Genomic DNA, 18,881 nt, shown 5'->3' with positions numbered 1-18,881 from the left:
AAAGTGAGACTTTAGGTGCTTCCTAACAGGCACCTTTCCTTATGAGGAACTGCCTTGCTCTCAGCCTCCCCTTTTAGGAACCTTTCCCAGAATGCTTTTCTAACAGCTGCCTCACTGAAATGTGTCAGCGCTAAGCAGCTGCAGCCCTGAAGCAGCCATTCAGTAGAGGCTTGCTGCAGCTCCTGCTCTTCCAGCTGGTAAGCACTCCAGATTTGTTTCCCCCTTTCTCTCAAGTGAGGAGATGGCACCTCCTCTCAGTGATGCAAAATCACCTCAAACAGGTATTCATTTCCTGCCAAACCTCTTCCTCCCCCAGGCTTGTGATGGGCCATGGCAAGTGCAAAGAAACACAGAATGAATTAGCTGGCCAAGGAAATAAACACTAATTCGGCATAATTTCATATCCGCATTGTAGCACTTTGGTGAAGCTGATTGCTTTTGCTTTGATCTAAAATGTTTAAGCAGACATATCCCGAGTCACCCATTCCTACAGAATAAAAGGAAAGAAATAAAGTAAGGGTGGGTTAAGTAAACAGTTAAACTGAGGAAGGAAATAAAACTCACTCCAAATGCCTATTTTCAGAGGAAAGTTTTCAACTAGCAATAATCATGCCTCAGATTAACCTCATTGGCTATGATGCTGCCCCTGTGAGCTATGTTTTCTTAGGAGACTAGCCAGCTCTGGTGGTCAGTAATAGGGAAACAGTCTTTCAGGGTCCCCAGCTGCAATCCAGCCCAAGTGAGGAGTGACCAAAAGTAGGGTTACCATATTTTGTGCCTCCAAATGGAGGACACTCCACGGGGGCCCAGCCCCGCCCACGCCCCCTCCCCAACTCCGCCCCCTCCCCTGCTTCCCGCGAACATTTGAGTCGTGGGAAGCCTGAAGCAGGTAAGTGGGAGTGTGGGGGGAGGAGGCGCGGCCCAGGCTGGCCCCCCGGCAGCTCCAGCCTGGGTCGGCTCGGGCCCTGCACTGCCGGTCCCCAGCCCGACCCGGCGCACCCCCCGGCGGCCCGGCGCACCCCCTGGCTCCCGGCCCAGCGACCCCGGCCCCGTGACCCCGGACCGGCTCCCGGCCCCGCGACCCTGGACCGGCTCCCGGCCCCCCGGCCCCGCGACCCCCGACTGGCTCCCGGCCCCGCGGGCCCGGCCCCGCGACCCCCGACCGGCTCCCCGGCCCCGCGGGCCTGGCTCCCCGGCCCTGCAACCCCGGCTCCCGGCCCCGCGGGCCCGGACCCCCGGCTCCCGGACCGGACCCCGGCCCGGCACCCCGCACCCGGCCCGGCCCTGCGCTCCTGGTTCCCGGCCCGGCACCGCGCGCCCGGCTCCTGGACCCCGGCCCGGCACCATGCCCCCGGCCCCGCACCGGCCCCGACACCAGCCAAATAGGCCCCGGCCGAGCACCACCGAGCCCTCCCAATTTTCCCGGACATGCCCGGCTTTTGGGGATTTCCCCCCGGACGGGGATTTGAGCCCCCAAAAGCCGGACATGTCCGGGAAAATCTGGACGTATGGTAACCCTACCAAAAGTCATTGCTCTCTGAAGGTCTCTGTGCTAAGGAACAATGCAGAGGGGAAAGGTTTGTTCCAGAGGCAGCTTTCCTCAGAGGAAACCCTGGCTGTATGGCTTCAGTAGAGTAGGGACAGAGAGCCCACCAGTGAGAATGCATTGTGTTCAAGGACACAGAACCCTCTATTTCATTCCCCAGGGAGTGTAAGAGGCCAACACCTCTCAGCCAAGGAATGATTTGGGGATAACTCCGCAGTTAAAACCTTGTGGAGTATTCCTCTGCCAAGTGCTGCCTCCCGCCTGGGTGACTGTTGCATTGGCAGAATCTCACAGCTCAGTGGTGACTTGTTCCTGCCCTGATCACGGTAGTGCCAGAACATGCATGATACACTGCAAACATGCCTTGTCTTGAAAGAGTTCCCAAACCTCAAACACTTCACTCTCCCAGGGAAACAGAAATTGGCCTGGCATTGACTCAATAAGGTCACTGATTAGTCCACCACTCTCAGCTGAAGGTGCAATTACAGCCCATTCTTTCAAAACAGTGCACCTGTACCTACTTCACTGGAAGTGCTGTAATAGCATCACACAATGGTCATGGGCAGTTTATGCACTAAAGATTATGGCTGCATCTGGTTGCATATTGGGTCTCTAAAAGCAGAGGGAGAAGCATAGGGCTGATGTAAGTGGCCCTTTGTTGCCTTTCCTCTTTGCAAGGCCTGGTACCTGGGCAGGAGGGTGGGGGGCATATGTTGGAAATGGGAAGAGGAGTAGCTGGAGCATTAGGTACTATGGAGATTCTGGTTTGCGGTGTTTGGGAAAGTCTTCCATATGTTTGATCAGCCCCTAGGGAATCTGGGCTATGGGTCCCTTGGAGCTTGTGCCCATCTTTGTTGTGCTTTGGAAGCCTGCCTCAACTGCTGTGACTTGTTAGCACTAGCTCCAGCTGACCCATGCTATTGAGGTGGAAAATGGTTTGCTCCTGAAGGGGAGCTGCACCTGGGCAGAACTCCTCTAGAAGGAAATATTCCAGGATTTTCTATGGCGGACAGACATAGAGCAAACAGTTTGCTGAATCTTATAAGGATTTTCCAGACTTCAGGAGGGAAATAATATTATCTGGTGCCAGATTTTATGATTTTTTGCCTTTTTACTGACAAGGGAAGAGTGTGGCTAACTACCCATAGGCCCTGATTTTTTTTTTTAAGTCTTCCCTGGCTTTGTTGCCTAGAAGGGGTTAGATCCTCAGCTGGTGTAAACCAACATAGCATCATTGACTTCAGTGGAGAAAATATTCCTCCATGACCTCATAGGGTGAGAGAGTGCATATCTTTGGAAACACTTTAGTGGAGCTACCTTTGATGTACACCACCTGACCATCTGCTCAGAGTGTCTTATTGGCTTTTCTGGTGGTAAATTGTATCATGTGCTTCTAATAACCCTCTCTCTGTAGTCCTGTATTCAGTGATGCCAGGGCAAAGGGGGGAGGGGTGATGTCATCTTCTTTCCCAATCACACTTTTTCCAAATGGAATAACAGCTTCACTGCTACCTTGTGTTGCCTCCCACACACAGAGTGGGGCCTTTGAGAGCTCCTCTCTATTCCTGGCCTTGCTAAATCTCTAGCAAGATGCACATTTTCAAAGGAGCGATAAACATTTTATTCTTGACTGAAGTCAGAGGAAGAGCTGTCAGCTGACTGAGTGGTTCTGGATCCACCTGTCGTTTATTTTTGGCAACATTCTCGCAGGCTCTCCCATTAGCCATTTCAGTGTGTCAAGGTGAGGCAAGGATTAGTTCTTTAAAGAAAATGAGTCAGACCCAGAGCTGGTTTCAATCAAACTCCAGATGGTGCTGCACAGGTTCACACCAGCTAAGGACCTGGCCTATACTTCCTTTTTATTTTTTATTTTATGCACCCCCATCTAACTGTATCTTGAGCTTCAAGGACCAAAACAAAACCCCTACAAAACATCCCTGCAGTTGAACAACTTCCCTGGTTTCACATTTCAAATATGTTTACATTTAAAAGGCTGAGTTAAAAACAGAATGAGACAGGGAGAAAGTGGGAAAGAGACAAAAGATGGTGTGTGTGTGTGTGAGAGAGAGAGAGAGAGAGAGAGACATAGATACACTGAGAAAACACATTATGTAGCTTAAATGAAAAAACAGCCTGATAGAAAACTTGGCTTCTCTTTTGTTGTAATTTCAGGCACACTGTGATTAGCGGAGAGAAATTTTTCCCATCAGTACTGTGCTAGGAAAAGAAGAAAACTAATTGGCATCTGCCACCCACTGTTTTTAATGCAATTTCTCTTAAATATTTTCTGTGTACTGAGTTCTGTTGTCAAAAAAGCAGCTTTTTCATGGTCTGTGAAACACATTTCAGTACAAACACAGCTCAATACAAAGGTCACCCCGTCAAAAAAATGTTTTTCCTCAGTAGAGAGTATAGTGCCAAAAGTGGCATTTTGCTATATATTTTCCCCCTTTTATTTGGTATTTCTTAAGTGGTAGACAGCTGGAGATTGTAATTTTTCTTTGAGCAGAATTTGAGGGAGCCTGGATTTTTTTCTTACTGGAATATGGGCTCTTTAATAGCTACTTATGACAGGTAATTTTCTTCTGTCTCTTGTTTCTTTTATGGCTCTTATTATCTATTGTTTTTGAGATTGGCTATTGTTCCTTATATTAGTGTGTGTTTCACTACGAGTTAGAGTTTTAATGGTAGTTAGGCTCTCAGATGCTAAATTTACATTTCCCATCAGCCTTTCTGTTTACCTGATGCATGTCAAACATGAAAAGGCTCTGGGAACTTGCATACAGAACAAGAACAGCAAATTGACTGTATATCACATTGTAGGGTATGGCCAGAGGTCGTAGAAAGGTTTCGAATGATACCCCTCCCTCCACAGTTGTTCCACATGTTTAGAATAAGGCAAATTTTGACGTTCTAACTGAAGCTTTAAGCATCCAGAAATGTTTGTTTTCTGCATGTTCTCCCAGACGTGTTTGTAATAGAAATATGTGCACAAAACAAGTTTGATTCTTATCCTCTTTATGTCACACAGGAGCCATTACTATGTATGGGGGATTTACCTGGTGCATATTTCACCAAGTGTTTTCAATCACTCTGTTTATCGCTATTAATTTGGGGGGTTGAAGAGGGCATGGATTGTTCAATAATGGTTCAATTGTTCAATGGTCTCCTTTGTTGTGCTGACTGAATTAACCATTAGAAGATACTTTTCTGAAGAAGCATCTGAGAGGGAGGGAAAACAATGATTCCTGATTAGCTCCTACCAAGTAAATGTCAAGTAATCTTCCTGTGCTGGCAAAGGAAAGATCAAGACATTTAAGAACACAGCAGCAGATGCTCCCCCTCCCTTGAAAAGAGCTACTGTTTATTTTTGTTGGGAAACAGTCGTTTGAGAGAGAATTCTAACAATTTCATTTGTAATTAGTCCAAGTATATTGACTTTAGGCCTACCTATGTTTATAGAACAGCTCTCTGAAATGAGTAGTATATGTAAAGGATCATATACCTTTAATCTTAGATCATCACATTACTTCAGGGGATCCTCTTTAATGGATCTCCACAATGGAGCTCTTATTGGGTGATGTGGGCAGTGTTGGAATCTTAATATTTGCAGACGATGGCCTAGGTGGGACTTGAATTTGGGACTCCTGGATCTATAAGCACAAGATGCTGCTGCCTGAGCTAAAGAAAGAGCTCCCTTAGCCTGGAGGTAATAGCAGACTCTCAAACTTATTAGGTGAGACAGCTGCTAGAGGGGAAGAAAGTGCCACTGTGGGCTACAATTCCATCTGTCCTGCAGGTGGCATTCCATTTAATAACATGGAGTTCTTTTTCAAAAAAAGACTCTTCTGTCAGGACAGGAGGATTTTAAGGCTCCTGTGGCCTGATTCTTCTCCTAAATATTGGATTTGGGTTTTTTTTAGGCAAATAGGATTGGCACAAATGGTACCAAAACTGCAGGTGTGTGTATTTCAGTTTACATGGGCAAAAAGTTACTGAATACAATGAAACTTGCTTTGAAGAGTCATACTAGCAAAAATTGTCGTTAGTGATGGTTTTTAACTAAAGGCTGAATTAAACTGCTCTGGAAGTAGCCTGGATATACTTTAAAGTGATTGCTTCAGACATGAAGTTGCTATTGGGGGTGGTCTTCCTGTTGCACTTTTCACTGTGCAGTTTCTATCTGTTCTTGCTGCTAGAGTGCTGTGCATTTTAGGAACAGAATTTATTTTAGCTTGTTGTTTGTCTAATTACAGGGCAAAGGAGCGTACATGGTAATGTCAACTTCTGATCTCCAAAACATTGTTATAAACACTGCTTGCCACAACTCCAGTCTATTGACAGACAGTCATCAGGGTTCAGGTCTCTCACTGTAGGATGCAGGTAACTCTCCCTGTCCCTGACTTGCTATTAATTTCTGTCAACCCTATGAAGAGTTCTCTCATGCTATGAAGCACAGTCAGTCTATTTCTACCCACTGGGGTGTTCGACGTTTTATCAATGGAGTGTGTTGTTTATTCTTTGGGCCCAATCACAACCTAGTTCTTGGATAACAGTTTGTGTTGGGCTCAGCCATCTGTTTCAAGCAGGACAGATTGCTAAAGATCTCTGTCACTTCCAATAGTTCTGTTCCTCCCATTGCTGAGAGCAAAAAGGGCACCAATGTAACCCATTTCCTGCAGTTCAATTCCACGAAACCCAATGCAGCATTGGTCCCTTGGTTGACTGCATATTGGAAACTGTAGTAGCTGACAGTGCAGTACTGCCTTTTATATCAAATAACGCTTTTTGCAAGCTTTTTTGATTTAGACTTACGTTGGACACTAAAATTGTTGCTTTGACCTTGATTTTAAGTAACTGAGATTAAATAACACTGTAACATGCCTGTTTCCCATATGTGCATCTAACTCACATTAGCTGTTCTGGAATTTCAAGCCATTTTCTGTGCTCCTTTTGCTTTTAGCCATTCCTTTGGTTCACTCATCCTGCTGAATCCCAGCAGTGTATTATCAAGCAAGATGGGTGAGGTAATTTCTTTTACTGGACCAACTTCTACTGGTGAAAGAGACAAGTTTTCAAGCTACACAGCGCCCTTCTTCTGTCAACCGAAGCTGGCCAAATAAAAGATATTACCGTGCCCCCCCCCCCCCTTGTTGCCCTAATATCCTGGGACCGATGGTTACAACACTGCAATTGTCAAGCAATGTACTCACTAGGTGGCAGCCACTGACAATTAATGCCTAGACAGCGGCAAAACACCCTGTAACATGTATTCCCACCCTTAACCAGGGATGGCATTAGCGAATGATAAGACACATGCAATCACAACAGGTAAATGCCAAACAAAGCAGCAATTTAGTTTAAATTAATCTCAGACTTTTACGCAGATTGAAATTTCTGTCAGTCTATCCCCACATTACCGGAATACCTCAGATACAGATAGTCAGTATGGTGAGCTTCAACTGACCTGCCACATAGAGTGTGTGCATGTTTGTTACTTTTGTGCACCCTCATTTGGGCAGCTATGATAAATTATCCCTGGTTTGGAGGATTCCTCGCAAGGGGAAGCCTTTCTATTGTAGTTACAGATTTTTCTTCTCTCAGGAGCCACTTCCTTCACTAGCTGACTGCTTCAGGACATCTTGGGCTTCAGTTTAGTTTCTCTGTGAGACAGGCAGTTGAGTGCACAAAATGATCCAATGTTTTAAAAACCTAGGAAAACAATTTAAGCTATTTTCCCCCCCCCCAAACCCTACTGTTTGAAGAGCTCTTTGGTAGTAGAGTGAGAATTCTCTTGTGGCTTAAGCGATCACTGAGGCTCCTGGAAAGGAGCTGCATTAAATAGAGTATTATATGTAATTCATTTCCGAGTTGGAAGGGTGATCCAGTGGTTAGGACACCAGTCTTGGACTTGGGATCCTGACTGCAGCTCCATGCTGCACTGTACACTTCCTGTGTGAATCACTCTCTTTATTGCTTATCTGTGAAATGGGGATAATAGCCTTTCCCTACCTCCCAAGGGTGTTGGGAAGTGGCAGGGCAGGGGTAAAACACCCTTTAAAGCCCTGCCAAAATGCTGGCCGCAGTCTGCTCTCTGGCTAGGAATCCAGGTAGAGACACAGGTATTCAGCAGGGAGCCCAGCTGCAAGCCCGAATCCGAGCTGGCTCAGAGGAACGTGCTGAGCTGAGTGCTGACAGCTGGGCTGAGGCACGGGAGGACTATAAAAACCCTGAACAAACCTCAGTGAGGAGGCTAGACCGGGAGGAGACAGGAGCGTAGTGTCGCTGTCTCCTTACCAAAGAGGGAAGCCTCAAAGGCAGGAGACCCTGGGGAGGGTCTGTGGGGCGCTAGCTGTTGGGAGACCAGGGAACTGCACGAATGCTGTAAATAAAGACACTTGGGTGATCCAGCAAAAGAAGGCGTGGAAGACTCTTTATTCTACCAGCCTAAACACAGGGCGCAGGCACAAAAGTGGGGGACCCTGCACCGACCCTGTGACAGGAAGATAAGTGTGTGAAAGATTGCGAGGTGTTTGTATAGTGTGGTTATGTGGTATCTGAACTGCTTTTTGTTGAGGGAACAGTTGTCTTCAGTGACCCTTCTGGCTACATCTCTCCTAATCGGAATATTATGGGCCAGATTTTCAAAGAAGCACTACCCCTATTTACGCACCCGAAAATCTGTCTCCATGTGACGGGGCACAGCTTCCAGGGGTGGCAGACTGCACAGTGCTCTTCATCCTCTCTGTGCTTGGCTTGACAGGTTTCCATTCATTCACTGCTCACAGCTTGCAGCTGTGTTTCCAAAAGTCACATCGTCCTGCCTTCCTGAGCAGAAACCTCAGGCCTGGTCCATCTCCCATGGAATTCAATGGAAGTTTTGTCACGGACGTGAGCGATGTGCCCCTCCAAGTCCTAGCTGTGGTGTCGGAGCCAAAGAGTCTGAGAGCGCTCTGGGTTCTAACTGATCAGCATCGCATAACGTGAGCCTCTCCATAACATGGGTGCTGATTCCAGCTAGCTCGTGCCAGACCCTCTGAAAGGCACAGTGCCCCCACTAGCAGCACACACCGGTGAGCGCAGCACGAGGGATGCTAACTTGGGTATGGCTTTGCAGTTTGCTCCGTCTTAGGTGCCAATCACGCAAGTTAAGTCTGTGGGGAAGACGCACTCACAGGCTGTGCTGCTTCACTGGCCAGGAGGTGTCGAGCCCTGTCGCCTTCATCCCCCGCCCCTTCCCACCCACTTTACAGAAGAATGACTCTGGGGCCATGCTTGCATTTTCCAGCTGTGGTTTCTTGCACCCTGCCATCGTCCTGCCCTCTCCAGCAGGGTTTCGGTAAAACTTTCTTGATTCCATTTGTGATGAACACAACAGGAAGAACTGTACAGAGCGGCCTCTGAGGGAGAGCAGAGAGATCCTGAGTTAAAGCTAAGTGCTCTGTTATACATACACCGGTATATTTATCCAGCTGTGGGAGAATAATCCTGCCAACAGTCTGTGGAGCCTTGGGGTAATTTGCAAGTCCCAGCAGCAAAGAAATGAAATGTTCGCTTGTTCTGGGAGTATAGAATACCAGAAATGTGTGGCAGAATTTTTACCTTGGGCACATTCCCGCTAACGTTCCTTCTCTTCCCCCCACTCTACACATATAGCCTGAGCTTTTAATAAACAAATGTTGTGGCAAAACTGTACATCACTGAATTCACTGTACATGTTTAGGGCCTGCATTCAGGAGCTCTGCTAATAGTTTGTGTCTGTATTGGCTAAACATAATGGAGACATTCACTACTGTATGCAGACACTTCATTTAATTGGACATCAAGCTACAACAGTATAGCCAACTCTCATTGTTTTATTGTGGGTCTCAGGATATTTGGGATACTTCTTAAAGCACCAGCTCCTGGAGTCATGTTACTGCATTAAAAATATTGGCCTTTAAAAAAAAAAAAGTTTCTAGTTTTTTGGGGAAAACTTCAAAACATGTCATGGGAGCATGCTAGAGACTCAGAAGACAAATAAAAAGGAGACTACAGGTTTAAATTATTATTATTATTTATTATTTGGACGATTCTAAAGCCAGTTTCCTGAGGTTTTGAGGCCTGGCTCATGATTTTTGAATACTTGGGGTTGGCAACACTGCTCAAAGCCTACCCTTGTAACTCTGGTCTGTCACATACCTTTGTTGTCATTATCTACACGGCACTGAAGTCTCATCACCACTATAACGTCCAGTCATAGTCACAGACAAAACAAAAGGTAAAAGACAGAAAAATGTAATGACCTCAGCTATTGCCATAGGCTCCACTCTCATAAGCTTTGTGGAGTCTTCTGATTCATTAATCAATGTGGAGTGAGAGAGAGACAATGCTCTATCCTGCAGCTACTACCTTTGCTGCTGCATTGTCTGGTGGCAGTGGCCTATACAAAGAATGGTCAAAGTGCAAAAAGAGACATGAAATGTCTAGTAAAGAGGAACAAATCTTCAAAGGCAGCATGTTTAGTGACCAGAGCCAGGGAAAGCTGGTAGTCAAGAGCTCCAGGGTCTGTTTCTAATTCTGCCATTGACTTGCTGCATGAGCATGAAAACCAAATCACCTCCCTCTTTCAGTGCCTCTGTTTCCCTATCTGTACAAATGGGCAGGGTGAACCGTGTAAAGCAGGTTGACATCTTTGTGTTACATAATTGCAAAGCATTATCAGCCCTTGATTGTTATTTTCAAGCCCTCTCATTTGCCTTGTGGTTAAGGCATGGGCCTGCTTAGGAGAGCTGAGGTCAATTCCCGGCTCTATCACAGACTTCCCTTTGGACAAGGTATCAAATCTCTCTGTACCTTAGTTTCTAGCCCATAAAATGGGGTTGCAATAGTTCCCACCTCTCACAGGGCTGATGGGAGAATAAATTCACTGACATTGGCCGTGGCAACGCAGGCAGTAAAAGTACCTAGATAGAAGTCATTCAGCTGAGGTACAGCAACACTTTTATCCGTCTGTTCATTCAGGAATATGGCTGGGATTCTTTTTTTTTCTTCCAACCTTGCTCTAACAAATGTGTGCCAGACCATATTGCACGATCTGCTGCTCTGTCAGCTGAGGAGGATGGACACCTGGTGTCAGTGGAGGGAGGCTAGTAGAGGGGAAACAATGGCTCCTCTGGGAATCGCCTATGAAAATGAAAACCATGGATGGCCATTCGTGAAATATTTGAAACAGCGATGGAGGCTGAGGAAGTGGCCCAGGTGTGTCTGGCATACGGCAGGAGATGTTGTAAAACTGGGGCCATGAAAAGCAAATATGTTGAGCCAGCCAGGTTCTTAGCTGGGTAATACGAATACCACAGCAATGACAGGGGGGCTAATGGTGCTTGTCCTGCAAACCTGCATTGCAGGCTGCTTGCCGCGCTACACCTTGGTGGGTGTTCTCCAGAGAAACAATTCCACCCCAGGATGAAACAGGAGCAGTGTGTGATGCCAGGCAGCGTGAGAACCAAGTGCTCTCGTCATTACAGCATTGTGGGTCAAATGGAAAACTACATAGGTCGCAGCATATCAGGCCAGCTGACAGGCTGTGCTCTCATTAGGGAAGATCCAGCCACAAACACGGATGAAGTGGGAAAATATCTTCTTGTGGACTGCCTGCAACAGGACGGGGAAGCAACAATGAGGAGTGGGGTGGAATCCAACCAGAGTCTGTGGATTTTTTTCACAATACCAAACTTATTGAAAATATGTCACAGTAGGCATGTAAAATGTGTGTGTATTGTCCCGCTTATGCTAAGGCCAGAAAATTCTGACCCAGCTGGAGGAAAATAACAATTTGGGCAGAGATCACATCAGGCAGGATGCTTCAGCTTGTTAAAATGCAACTTACTGTATGCTTGAGAAGCTTCTGCAATGCATAAAAAGAAACTGCTCATGCTTGCATTGGGAGATATAAAATAGAACCGAAACATATTGTTTTCATCGCTTTCTACTGGAAAATTATTTATTGCCACTTTAAGTTAACAGTCTCTGCTATCTTAAAGTGGTTATTTGGAGAGTCAGCAATGGGAATGGAAGTGTAAAAATGGTTCAATTGCTTATCAAGTAGCATCAGAGCCTTTTGGTTGGAAATATGCAAAGTAAATGTAAAAGCGAATGATACTTGTTCAGAAATGTAACATTTGAACAAAACCTACCTGGGTTCTAAACTATCCTCAAGCTTCCATATTTCTGGAGTGTTTGAAAGGAAAGAGTAAGAGTGAGCCACATTGTCTGACCCTTGTCTCAAAGGCAGAATCGGGACCATAATCCATAGTACAGATTATTGGAAGGATGTTCTTGCAAATGCATGTTGGAAGCCTCATCATTGCATTCCTCTGCATTTTTTTTTTTTTTTTAAAGAAATCCGAGACCATTTTGTGACCTATAACAAGTGCAAGTTTCTGGAATATCCCAAACAGGCTAGTAACAGATTGGTACCTCCAGTGCCATCTGCACAAATGGTTAATCTCTTAGTGCCATTTCTGAGTGCTATTGAGCATAGGGATAGCACTGGCCTTTTTGCAATGGGGGCAGGGCAGAACACTTCCGGCAAACAAAGCCATGGTACCTATTCATGGGCTGCAGATTACAGCGCTGGTCTATCACTTTAACCGTGATCTACACGTTAGATCATATTATAGTGATGGCTTATGCATTAGAAGTACCTTAGGTAGAATATGATCTTTGCATAAGTAGAAGAATATTTCCATCAAGAATAGTTGGCTATTGGGAGGAGACAGCAAATAGCACGAGGAACCAAATGTCCCAGAGTTTATGATACAATTGCTAGGGCACAGGCATGTCTGATTATAGAAGCTACCCTTGTATTTGTCAGTGTTCTTAACAGGAGAGAAGTTGCAGAGTGAACAAGTTAGTGGTGGTTGTAACTGGGTTGCCACCGCATTTTAATGGTTAGCTGCTCTGTGTTTATCACGGGCTATGATAGCTCCTGTTTCCCCAGCCCTCCTGATGTTTCTGGCACTTATCAGACACTTTATTAAGGCATCACTATCTAATAAGGGAAAACTTGGTGAAAAGAATGTGGTGGGAATAAATAGCGGCTTTGTCTGGCCCCCACCACCAAACCACTGGTTACAACTGAGCCAGCTTGTTTCAGTCACGGGCTAGTGACTAACCAGTTCTTACAAGCAGTTGCAAAAAAATAGGTTTTCAGTAGCTTCTCCTTACAGTAAATCTGAGTGACCATCTGCTCTGGGCAGTCTGTATTGTTGTCCAAAAGAGACCGTTCTGATTAGAATAAATGATGCTTTTTCTGAGGGCTCTCTCTCTTGTGAGTAGTGGGAGGAGGGAGGGAATCAATGAATCCTACAAAAACTCCAAGGCCAGTAGACAATATTGGATGCTGTGTCATTGGGAGCCACTCAGTTAATACCCAGAGCCTAATGAAAGGTAGCAGGGCTGTTTATTACTCACCAGGTTATACTAGTTGTTGGATACTGAAAAAAATAAATTAATACATGCGAGTGTGCACTTATCAAGGTTGCATCTCCATCCCAGGTAAAATCTGGGATGGACCAGATACCATGGAGATGATCCATCCTGGACATCAAAGTAGAAAAAACTTTTCTAACTTTGCAACAGACCCCAGGCCTTGTAACCAATTGCTGAGTACTGTGAGTATATCCTGGGTCTAAAACCAGGATACTTTGGCCTCATTTCAGGAAAGCATTAAGCATGTGCTTGAGTCCCTATTGAAGCCAATGGGATTTAAGTAGATGCTTAAAGTTAAGCATTTTCCTCAATATGGATGGACTTAAGGATGTGCTTAAATGCTTTCCTGAATAGAAAGCTATGGCGAAAGAGGAATTAATGATGATCAGTGTTGTGATGAATGGAAGACAGTATTTTTAATACAAATACTTTTTTTTCGCCCTACCAGATTGCGAACAATAACCCAGACACGCCTCCTGGCCATCAAAGTGTCTTCACTTCCGTTTTCTGCTGCTATAACATGCAGTGAACTAAGGAAAATGAAAGGCAATTGGGCGGAGCTGAAACGTTAAACATTGCAGAGAGTGTGGAATCGTGTCAGCCCCAAGCTTGTAAAAAGAAAAATCATCACTCAGTACAGACAGCTTAATAGGCTCATAAAATTTGGCACCATCAAAATCACGATTTTGGTTTCATCAAAGCATGGCAGGGGAACCTTGAGAAATGACATCTGTATTATCCCCCGATCAGCCTGAGAGTAACATCAGGAGCAGGCTGGAAAGAGCTCAGAAAATAATTTCATATGGAGGGCTTGCTGGGAAAAGAACGCAAAAATAGATTGAAATGAAAGAATTAATAAGAGTATCAATAACCTTCCTGCTGCATCTATGAGACGTGACTTGAAAATGATTTGAAAGTTGGAATCTGTTGTGTATACTATTACCATCAAGACAGGCTGGGGGATGAGATGAGAATCCAAATCAGGTAATTAAAAGACTATCCTGGAAAGTAGTAGGAAAACTAATGCTTAAAGGCAACACACACCAAATACTACTAGCCTGCTCTACAGACAGAAGTGTGAGGTCAAATTCTGATCTCACTTACTCTTAGGGCAGGTCTTCACTACGGAGGGAGTCGATTTAGCGTAGCTGAATTCGACGTATCGCAGCCGACTTACCCCACTGTAGGGACGGTGGCAAAATCGACCTCTGCGGCTTCCCGTCGACGGCGCTTACTCCCACCTCCGCTGGTGGAGTAAGAGCGTCGATTCGGGGATCGATTGTCGCATCCCAACGGGACGCGATGAATCGATCCCCAAGAGATCGATTTCTACCCGCCGATTCAGGCAGGTAGTGTAGACCTAGCCTTAGTGGAATGAAGAGATTTACAGCAGGGTGGCTGAAATGGGAATATAGTCTATTGGGTGCAAGGGCTAATCTCTCCAGCAGAGAGCATACTGCATCTTCGCTTTCAGAGGAAATTCTGTGGGTGTAAGGTGTGGAAGAACTCCTCACCCAGAGATATGATTGTTGAGTCTGATCCAAAGCCTGCTGAAACGGCCTTATTGAGTCCAATCCTGACATGGGTAAGTGTCTCCTGAGTGGTGGCGTATCATACAGGAGTGGGAAATGGTGGGAGCAGCTCCCCCCCCAGGCCCTCAGTGCGTGTTTGATCCTTGTGCACTTGCACTGTGCCTGAGCCTTCATGAGACCTCTCTATGGAGGGCCGGGATGCAGAGCCGGTGCTAGGCATGAGCAGATTAAACAATTGCTTAGGGCCCTGAACAGCTCAAGGGGGCCCCTTAGTAGTTTTTTTTAGCATGCGTTCGGGGTGGCCCCCTAAAATATTCCTCCTTAAGGCCCCCAATGTGTGTGGCAGAAATACTGTGTGTTGGCTGCTTTGGGCATTCCTGGGTAAGGACGCTCAGGATTTGAGCTCTTGGCATAAATTGTGCTGAGCACAGGGCTAAGGGAAAACAAGCCCTTTCAGCACTTAGGGGAAACATGACTTAGGGGCCTAAGCCACTCTTCTAAAAGCGGTTTAGTCACTGGAGCGCCCCACTGTCATTCAAAGTCAGTGTTCCTTAGGAACCTTATGAAAATTTTACCCATAGTGCTTCTATATTTACAAACATTACATAACTAATTCTCGCAAGTTTTCTGGAAGCATCATTCTACCTATTTGACAGATAGGGCCGTTAACTAGAAGAGCGATATGACTCACTCAAGGCCAAACAGTGAGCCAGTAGGTGAGCTGGGATTAGTTTTTGGGAATTCACAACTTCCAGTACTCTGCTTATTTGCACCATGCCACCCTTCAACAGAGGATCCTTTGTAGGTTTAATGAATCATCATCCCCAAAATGCTGTACCAGCTTTAATTCTCAAACCGCAGCGACATACAGAAGAAGTTCTTTGTAGGACAGGAATGCATCAAGCAAAAGATTTCTCATTCCCTGTCTTTAACTTTTTTTGGATACACTAAACAGTCCCAGATTCTGTCTTCATTCACTAGATCTTAACCTAGTGGACACTCCAGCAGACCGATTCAGCTGCTGCTCTGCAAAATAAATCCATACAAATAAAAGCCCAAGAACAAATATTTGTGGCAAATGGGTTGCAACTAAGGCTCTAGTGATAAAGAGAATGTGGCTGGTAGTTAATTTGCATGGCTTGAACCAAAAATATATATAGAGAGAGTTTCACACCAAATTCAAATCCATATTTAATTTCATGTTTGCAGTGCAGACAGCCAGCGTTTGTCCTGAAGGCCAAACCTGCGATATTTCATCATTTCAAACTTAGAGTGTTCTCAGAAAGAAACACTGTTGCTGTCTAGATTTCTAAAATATGTGAAAGCCACTTGTCTGTCTCGATGGGCTTTACTACACCACACAGGATCAGTGAAACTATTGAATAAGAGAAAACACTTTTGTGTAAGCACATTATACGCCAAGACAAAGATTAGGTCACATGGCTCTAACTAAGACCAATGTTGTATATTTACATACAAAGGAAAAAGGAGGAATGGAACAAAACAATAAAACTGGTCATTTTAGCAACAACCCAGGCATTTCTTTCTCTATTGCTCTCAAAGGGAAGAGAGTCTGAAATTAGTTGATGCTAAACTGATTGATGATTCCTCTAACTTGGTGTGTCTTAGCAGATAAACATGAAGTAAAGAGTGTTGTTTTTTCAGATGGGCTGAGAGGGCAGAGAGGAAAAGTAATCAGCATTACTTCTGTGCTGGGGAGAAGGGTTGTGGTCTCACATGCAGCTGGTTGAAAGATGGAAAAACCATTCCATGGAGGCTGTCGTGGTTCCCGGGTAGGCTGTCACTTCTGAGAGACTTCTCTTGTCCACCGAGTGCTTCCCTTCCTAGTGACAGGACCCATGCTCTAACCACTCTCCGACTGGGTCTCCAGGTTAGGCCCCTCTGCTTGCCAACCATAATCCTGAGCAGGTGCAATGGACCTGGCACCTGGAAGAGTTTCCTTTTGGGATCCTGGGGACAGTAACTGGATGCAGTGACACATAAGCAGATTTTTAAAATGAAGTATGATGTATTGGGCTTAAAAAGTGCACAGCTCTCCGTGAAACAGATGTAAAGTAACAGGAAATCTATGTACATGCTGTCACACCTGTGCTTGACCTTCCCCTCCGGTTCCTAGGTAGACATAGCCTTGGTGCTGCCCCACAAGTTACAGCCTGCTTGCTGCAGACCATGATGCTCAGTCAGTGTGTGTCACCTTGCAGCTGCTGACAACTCTCCCAAAGTCGTCTCTGTGGGGCAGATCTGTCTCTTTATCTCCTTCTTCTCAGCCTTGGCAAAACAGCCCAGGGCTGAGTTGACTCTTCATGCTGTAAACCTGGCTATTCTGTTTGGTGCTTGTGGAGATGCTCCTTATCCAAGCCCTTGTTTGACCTTTTTTTTTGTGTGTGTCTCATTTCTTTACAACCCCTTTTGACTTTGCTCTGTGCACACAGGCAGGATAATACCATACAGATACCATATGCCCCCTCAGTGTATTTATAAAAAAAAATTACAAACATTTCCCAGCTGTCCTCAAAGGCTACTCCACTCCGATAGCTGGAGTAGGTTCTGCAGCCCCTTACGTGACCCTGCCCCATGAGGCAGTATTGGCAGATCCATCCTGCTGCACGTCCTCATCCTGTCTCTTCTCCTGGCCTGCCCATAGCGAGCCTCCTTCCACTGCACAGGTGCATCCAAAGAATCTGAGATGGGCACCCAAAATCCTGTTCCACAATCTACTTGTGCAACAGAATGTTTTCACTTTGCAGCCAGAGGTTTCCATAACTACAAAGGGAGGGGCAGGATTTGCCCCAGCTGCGGTACCTATACCATTGAGTATCACGGTAGAGAAGGCTACCATGTCAGATGTGTGCTTCCAGCATTGGTGAATGAGGAAAAATTGTTTCCCCCAGTTTTAAGATGTGGGGTTGCCTTTTATGATTCACAGGAGAGTATTGCTAGGAGAAGTGATGAAATGGAACCTATGCAGAGGGTGCAGAAACACTTGCAGAAGCTACAGCTAAAGTGGACCATCTTTCAGTCGTTTTCACAAAGTGCTTGTCATTTCCATTTCAGCCACCTTGAAGCTGCTGTTGATACAATGCATGTTAGAGGGGGAGGGAGGAATACATCTGTATCCAGAGTGTTCTACCCAATTGGAATAAATCAATATGCATGTACCCGAAGAAAATTATTTCTATGTGGTGCTCAAAGTTTGTGATTCTAGGTGCTTTTTCTCTTGAACACTTGATTTTTCCCATACATGGTTGATTTGACTGGGAATTATTTGCAGGTAGCTTCAAAGGATAAAAGCCAGAACCAGCCTTTACAACACACTATTTATCCCTCTGACATTCAGTTTAGGCAGATAGTAATAAGATTCATTTTGTGTGGCCTGACATTCATGTCTTTTGTTTACTCTATTGAAATTGTTTTGCAGGTCTTCCACATTTTAATAAGCTGTAGAGAATCTGGCAATATATTCTACAAAGATTTTCTACACTAAGATTAAGAGTAGGAAAATGAGAAAATGCCCCTTTCCCCATAGTTGCTGAATATATTCGGCCATAAAATGATAGAATCGTGCATCTGACTCCTTCAGAGCAGCACCTTCTCCATTGCTGCCCTTAATCTACATTATTATAGGTTTAAAGCAAACACACTCATTTCTTGCCCTTTAATAGCTCTAGTTTTCACATGAGAATGAATGATTTTGTGAAGGCTGTACTGAAACTAAATGACATGCTCCTACACCTTTAAAGGGAGGTATTCCCTGTCAGTGATAGGAAAAGTCTCATTAGTCTTTTCAAATCACTCCCAGCAGGTTTTTCTGCAATTCCTGACTCGTCAGGTGCATAAATATACTTCTCTAGTTTAATCAGCCATGCTGATTGTGCATGATCATTATGCTGGAGTTTGCTTTGCTTTCGTATGGAGAGCTGAAATATCTTTTTTTTAAGCAACAGTGAAAGACAGAGCCATGCTGAATCCTGAGAATTAGTTGGCATGTGTGAGACATAAGTTGGAACCTGTTCATTTATTTCCCAGAAAATACTGTGGTGAAGGGCATTATAACTATTGGAAAAGTATATATTAAAGAAAAGGTGCTAATGTGCTCTCTGTCTCTCACTCACTCACATACATACATATATTAGGATACAGGATTGATTAAAGAGCACCCGAATACCTGATGGGACACGCAATCAGGGATCTGTCCCTTAAGGATTCAGCTACCTCTTGTGCTTTCACTACATCTGAAGCCATAAGTATAGGGGTATCAAAACTGTTTTCACAGCAGCCAGTTGTGGTCTCAGAATCCAGGAGTTTAT

General features: G+C 45.1%; 1 long non-coding RNA gene and 1 other non-coding gene across 2 annotated transcripts; one reads left to right on the top strand and one right to left on the bottom strand.

Annotated features, from left to right (window-relative positions):
• Positions 1–522: 522 nt before the first annotated feature.
• On the bottom strand, positions 523–660 carry LOC112060253 (U4 spliceosomal RNA). The gene has a single exon (XR_002889561.2). It is a non-coding gene; the product is annotated as a U4 spliceosomal RNA (small nuclear RNA).
• Positions 661–1,678: 1,018 nt separating this feature from the next.
• On the top strand, positions 1,679–17,745 carry LOC135974061 (uncharacterized). Its single transcript, XR_010591184.1, has 3 exons — positions 1,679–2,189; positions 5,803–5,929; positions 13,470–17,745. It is a non-coding gene; the product is annotated as an uncharacterized LOC135974061 (long non-coding RNA).
• Positions 17,746–18,881: the final 1,136 nt, after the last annotated feature.

This window comes from Chrysemys picta, chromosome 10 (assembly GCF_011386835.1).
Source record: "Chrysemys picta bellii isolate R12L10 chromosome 10, ASM1138683v2, whole genome shotgun sequence".
Lineage (NCBI taxonomy): Eukaryota > Metazoa > Chordata > Testudines > Emydidae > Chrysemys > Chrysemys picta.
The sequence above is the reverse complement of the archived record's forward strand: the minus strand, read 5'-3'. Positions and strand labels throughout refer to the sequence as shown.